This window comes from Sminthopsis crassicaudata, chromosome 2 (genome assembly GCF_048593235.1).
Source record: "Sminthopsis crassicaudata isolate SCR6 chromosome 2, ASM4859323v1, whole genome shotgun sequence".
Classification (NCBI taxonomy): Eukaryota; Metazoa; Chordata; class Mammalia; order Dasyuromorphia; family Dasyuridae; genus Sminthopsis; species Sminthopsis crassicaudata.
The window spans coordinates 258,178,499-258,184,765 of record NC_133618.1 but is presented as its reverse complement, the minus strand read 5'-3'; the positions used below and the strand labels follow the sequence as shown (position 1 = coordinate 258,184,765).

At 33.7% G+C, this 6,267-nt stretch overlaps 1 protein-coding gene across 1 annotated transcript in view; it reads left to right on the top strand.

Moving 5' to 3' along the window:
• Nucleotides 1-1,248: 1,248 nt before the first annotated feature.
• The window catches only part of ENTPD8 (ectonucleoside triphosphate diphosphohydrolase 8), a 58,392-nt gene continuing 53,373 nt past the window's right edge, over nt 1,249-6,267 (top strand). Inside the window, exon 1 of the mRNA XM_074289068.1 lies at nt 1,249-1,448. The gene's annotated coding sequence lies outside the window, so the exon portion shown is untranslated. The remainder of the gene's footprint in view (nt 1,449-6,267) is intronic.

Sequence of the window (6,267 nt, the reverse complement as noted above, 5' to 3'; positions counted from 1 at the left end):
TTCAGCCAAACAATTCCATTTTCCAACTACTGTTATGTATATCTATCTCTCTTTTTCTTTTTGTATGCTTTATCCTTTTAAAAGAATGTGATGTCCTTGTGGAGAGAGACTACACTTTGCATCCCCAGAACCTGGCATGATACCTTAAAAATGATAAGCATTTAAAAAGTAAATATTGGATTAGACTGAATTGGATAAATGAGTTATACCAGGATTGGGTCACAATGGAACTAAGAGCAGGTCTTTTATGATCTTGAAGAGAGGAAGATCAGGAGAGAAATGGTAGATAAAGGTAAATATAAAGGAGAAATAAGGAGAAGGAAATGGTGAGATCTTCATGAAGCTGTATTGTGTCCTATTTAATATTTATTTCTCATGAGGCTAAATCAATGATCTTTACACAGTAGATACAGTAGATATTTAAGTATTTGTTAAATGAATAATAAGAGAAATGTCATATGTAATCTGCTATCTTCTTTGACAGATTATGGAGAATGGAGAACTGTGGAACTGGAAAAGAGCAAATATTTTCTCAATTTCCAAAAAAAAAAAAAAAAAGGTTTAAAATATACAAATTATAGGTCAGTGAACTTTATTTCTATTCCTGGAAAAACCTTAGAACATATTATTAAAGCGTTGGCTTGTGAGCACTTAGGGAACCAATGATTACTAACAGCTAGTATAGCTTTATCAAGAATGTCATGCCAGATTTTTATTTGGCAGAATGGTAGATTAGGAGAATGGTGCAGACATCAGAGACTTAAGTAAAACATCTGACACTCCTAATGCTACTTTTTTTTGGAGAAAATGAGCTAGTTATAGTCCAGTTGAATGAATTCAGAACTTGATTATTGGCTATATTTTTAAAGTAGTCTTTAGTAGATTGATACCTTGGAGGGAGGTCTCTGAAGGATTGTGTTACTGATTTGTTCTTGACCCTGTCCTATTCATCATTTCTTATCAGTGACTTAAAGGAAGGCATAATCAATCAATAAACATTTATTAAGGACTCATTATTAGGTGCTGAACTAAGTTCTGGGCCTTACAAATAAATTAAATTTTAGACAATTTGAAATAATATTTAAATTAAATATTAAATACCTCCTGCCCTTAGGGGCTCACTATCTAATGGGAGAGACAACATAATTAGTTGCAAATGAGATATAGATAGATATATAGATAGGATAATTTGGGGGAGGTCTCAAAGGAAAGGATTCTTATGAAAATAGATTCTATCTGAGACTTGAAGGAAGTTAATGAAGCAGGAGGTAGAGAGGTTCAAGGAGCAATAAGGAGTCTCGTGTCATTAGATCACAAAATTCAGAGAAGGATAAAATTTAAGAAGACTGGAAAATTAAGAAGGAATCAGGCTTTAAAAGCAAAGCAAAGCATATCAAGAAGGATTTGGTACCCTCCAAAATCGACAAAGAAATAAAGGAGAGAATAAGGTAAGGTAGGACACAGAGGGATTTTTAGATTTATGGCAATAGGACAAGATGTGTAGATTAATGGGAAAAGGATAAAGAGGGAGGGAAAGAGTGGCATAGGATAAAGTAGGAACAGAAGAGTTTTTAACTGGAATGGGATAAGATATTTAGATTAATGGGAATGGGATAAAGAGGGAGGGAAAGGATTGGGAGAGAAAATAAGGTGAAGGGCACTTGCAGGGAGATTAAGTAATAGCAAGTCAAGTAGAAGAGTTAGTAGTAGGGACAGGAAATAAGAGATACAAACATAACAATGATCAGGAGTACAATTTATTTGAAAAAAAAAATAGGGGTGGTAGTCTCCCATTGATGACAAAATTAAAATTTTAAAAAGATTCAGTCCAGAGAGAAATCTATATTATGTGTCAGCTATGTCAATATTGTTTTTATATATGTATGTATGTGTATGTATGTACATATGTGCATGCATATATGTAGGTATAGTATGTGTATATGCATGTGTGTGTATATAAATATATCCTTGTTTGAATGTAGCCTGCTTGACGGAGGTGATTGGGAAGAAAGGGAAAAAAGAATAAAGTAAAAAGTGTAAGGGAGAGAACAAAAGAATAATCTACCAGGAAACAAAGACAAGATGTCTTTATTATATATGCTTTCTTGAGACGAAAATTTATTGTTACATATTTTGAATCTTCCTAAATGTTCTGTTGGGCACATGATGATGTGTTTTTTTTTTTCTTTTTTCTATATGTCTTTTTCTATTTTGATTTTTTTTCTTATTTTGCACTTGTTTTAAATAAATAGAAATATTTTTTAAAAAAAGATCCTGGAAGTAATCGGGAGTCACTGGAATTTATTGAATAGGGAGATGACATGGTTGGAATAGTGTTTTGGAAGAGCACTTGTAGCTGAGTGGAGAACTGACTGAATTGATGAGAGTTGAGACTGGGAAAGCAGTTAGTAAGCTACTGTATTAGTTTAAACAGGAAAAAATGAGATCTTCCATCAGGGTGTAGTTGTGTCAGAAGAAAGAAGGGAACACACACAAGAGATGTTATGAAGATAGAATTAACAAGACTTGGCAATAGATTGGATATGGATGTGGGATGAAAGAAACTGGGGCATTAAAGATGACACTTAGGTTTCTGAGATTAGGAAGTTGGGATATACTTGACAGTAATAGGGAAGTTAGGAAGAAGAGAGGGTAGGGGAAATAATGGGTCCAGTTTTAGACATGTTGAATTTAAGATGTCTATAGTTCATCCAATATGTGATGCCCAATAAGGAAGTTGTAGATAAGGCTAGAGGTTCAAAGAGAAATTAGGACTGGATAAATGGATCCCAAGAATCATCTGCATAGAAATGTAGATGGGAATCTATAGGAATGATGAGATCACCAAGTGAAAAAAAAATTAGAAAGAGAAGGAAAGAAGACCCAGGACAGAGCCTTGGGAGACACCTATAGTTAGCATTTGTAACCTGGATGTAGGTAAAAGACTGAGAATATGTGTTTCGATAGGTAGGAAGAGAACCAGAAGAGAATAATGTCATAAAAACCTAGAGAAAAGAGAATCAAGGAGAAGAGGATGATTGACAATGTTAAAGATTCTAGAAGAAATGAGGATTGAGAAAAGGCCATTAGATTTGATAATTAAATAACATATATTGGAGATATTCTTGTAAGTTTGTAGATAACATGAAGCTTAAAATGATAGATAATTAATATGTTGGATAACAGAAACAAGATTTTAAAACAATCTCAATAGTCAAGCATGAAGGGTCAAATTCATTAAGGTAAACTTAAATAATAAAAAAAAAAGTTAAATTCTATATTTGACTAAAAAATATAATCCTTGAGCACAGGTTGAAAGAGACACAGCTAGATGATGGTCTGGTGAAAAAGATCTCATGATCTCAGTGGATTGTTAGCTTAACATGAGTCAGCATTCTGACATGACAGCCAAAAGAACTAATAGTATTCTAGACAGTATTCGGAAAAGGATAATATTCAGAATGAGAAAAATAATAGTTCTACTATACTTTGTTGAGGTCAGACCACTTTTAGAGTATTATGTTCAGTTTGGAGCACTGTGTTTTGATAATGGCATTGCTGAACTAGAGTATGTCCAGTAAAGGTGATAAGAGGGTGATAAGAGGATTTAAAAACCTGCTTTATAAATATCTATAGAAAGAACTGAGAGTATTTGGCCTGGGGGGGAAAAAAGACTTAGGGAAAACCTGACTGATTGATATGATGGCTATTTTCAATTATTTGAGGAACTATCATGTGGAAAATGTTATTAGGCTTGCTCTATTTGGTCCTAGGGGGTAGAACTGGGGACCAAAGGGGAAGAATTTACAGAGAACCATATATAATCTTTATATAAAGAAACACTTCCTAATAAATTGAGCTGTCTAAAAGTAGGATGTACTGATAAAGAAGACAGCAAGCTTCTTCTCACTGGAAGACTTCTTGTTGAAAATATTACAGAAAAGATTTTTTTTTAATCTATATGTTGGCTTTGAGAGTCTTTCCAACTCCAGATTTCTTCTATTTTGTGATGACTTAGTAGCATGCTAACATATTAGAGCAAATCATCTAGAAAGATTGAAATAGCTTCTGAAAACCAAAGATAGTAGGAATGATAATTTGGAGGAAGTGATATAATGCATGGCATGGACTTAAATTTTATTTTGGCTCCATGAGCATACTATGTTTTTTGTTTGTTTTTGTCTAGATCTGTGATATGAAGGTCTCCCTTTGTGGAAAATCTGTAAGCCAATATGGTTACTCCTCCTCTACAACTCAAAACTATTTACAATGAAATTCAAAAAATGGTTCAATAAACATCTCCCCCCCAACCCCTAGGAGCTCATTTTAAATTTTCTACTCTCATTATACATTCATATATGAAAACTAGGTATTTTTATTTAATTCAAATATGGCTCAAAACCATCTCCTAACTATTAGAAATTTAGATTGTTTTCAGTTCTTCACTGTTATAAATAACACAGTTATAATTATCTGTATAAAAGATTTATTTTTCTCTCATAATTACTTGTTTAGAGTGTGTGTGTGTATGAGTTTGTGTAGGTATGTGATATACATACCTATATAAACATTTTTTTTGGGGGAAAGTAATCAGGGTTAAGTGACTTGCTCAGGCACACACAACTGGTAAGTGTCAGAGATGAAATTTGAACTCAGATCCTCCTGACTCCAGGCCTCCCCCCCCCCATCCACTAGCTGCTCTTTAGGGTATATTTTCAATGAGTAAAAGGGATTGATTATTTATTATTCTTGCTCTCTTAAAAGGTATGGCAAAAAAAATGTTTGCTTTTAAAAGTTGTTCAAGAATTTTTTTTTAGGTGACCCAGCAAATTAACAGCAGAGCCAGGTATGAAACCTCAGTCTCTACTGACTTCAGCACCATTAAGTGTCCTTCTTGAACTCTGCCTTGGAGAACTACAGATTCAGATTTTTGCAGTTAAAAGAGACTTTACAAATCTTCTATGCAAACACTCTAATTAAAATAGCTAAGAGTGCTGAATGTTATGGCTATTCTCTCACATCCACTTGATTATCAAGTAGTCCTTGAAAAGGAGCCAAATGTGAACTCTCAGGCCTTCAAGTCTTCCTAGCCTCTTCAAATGCCCTGAACACTGGGAAATCACGAAAATTAGCACTCCTCACAAAAAGGCCCTTACACATAATTGAAATGATTGCTTCCATCTTCTGCCTTAGACTGTGGATAATGGATTTATACTTATAGTACTTATCAGTTAAAGAGCTCTTTACTGCTTTTAACTGTTACTTTACTTAACAATATAATTTTTTTAGCATATGTGTGATTCATCTGTAGGTGGAACTCCCAGTAGGAAACTTCCCTCCAGTGATGCAGATTGATAGCTCATGCAACTTTCAGTCTTAGAGATTCACTTGGAGTATTGAGAATTAAATGCCTTGCTTATTGTTCCATGACTAGAACTTATGCAAGTCCAGGTTCAAACTTAGACCTTCCTGACTTCAAGGTTGGCTCTCTATCCATTATGCCAGGCTGCCTCTTAGAAACAATGTAAAGTCATAATAGAATTTGCTTACTTTCAAGCTTTCCTAAAAATATTCTTGTTTGTTCAAAGTTTAGAAATTGGCAATAATCCCATCTGTGTGTTAGCTCTTACTGTTCCTCATGTCTGGAATGCATCTTTTGGAATCTCGGGCTTTCTCCAAGACTCTGCTTGGCCTTTCTTTGTCCTTCAGCTGCCAGTGCCTCCCCTGACCCCTTCCCACCCACACTATTTGTTTATATATGCTATGTATATCCTTTTTAATATATGTGTGCATGTGTGTATTCAATGCATGTAATATATAAATTATTATATATAATATAAATATATATAGTACAAACATGTATATATACATAACTTCATTTCTTCTGCTAAACTGTAGGAACTTAGAAGGCAGGAATTGTTTTACTTCTATATTTGTATTCCAGGTGTCTACCATATAGTGTGAATTTAATAATAAATGCTGTTTTGATGGATTGAGTCAACAGACTTTTTAATTTTGTTTTTTTTAGCTTACTTTTTAATTTATTTTAATTTTTCTGATTTTTATTAAAGCTTTTTAATTTTCAAAAGATATGCATGGATGATTTTTTGACATTAACCCTTGCAAAACCTTGTGTTCCTATTTTCCCATCTTCTCCCCTCCCTTCCCCATCAACAGACTTTTAAAAAAAGGAAATACTACTGCATATGCTAAGCATCAAGTATACAGAGTCAAAAGCAATAGTCCCTTTTATTTTATTGGGTGGGT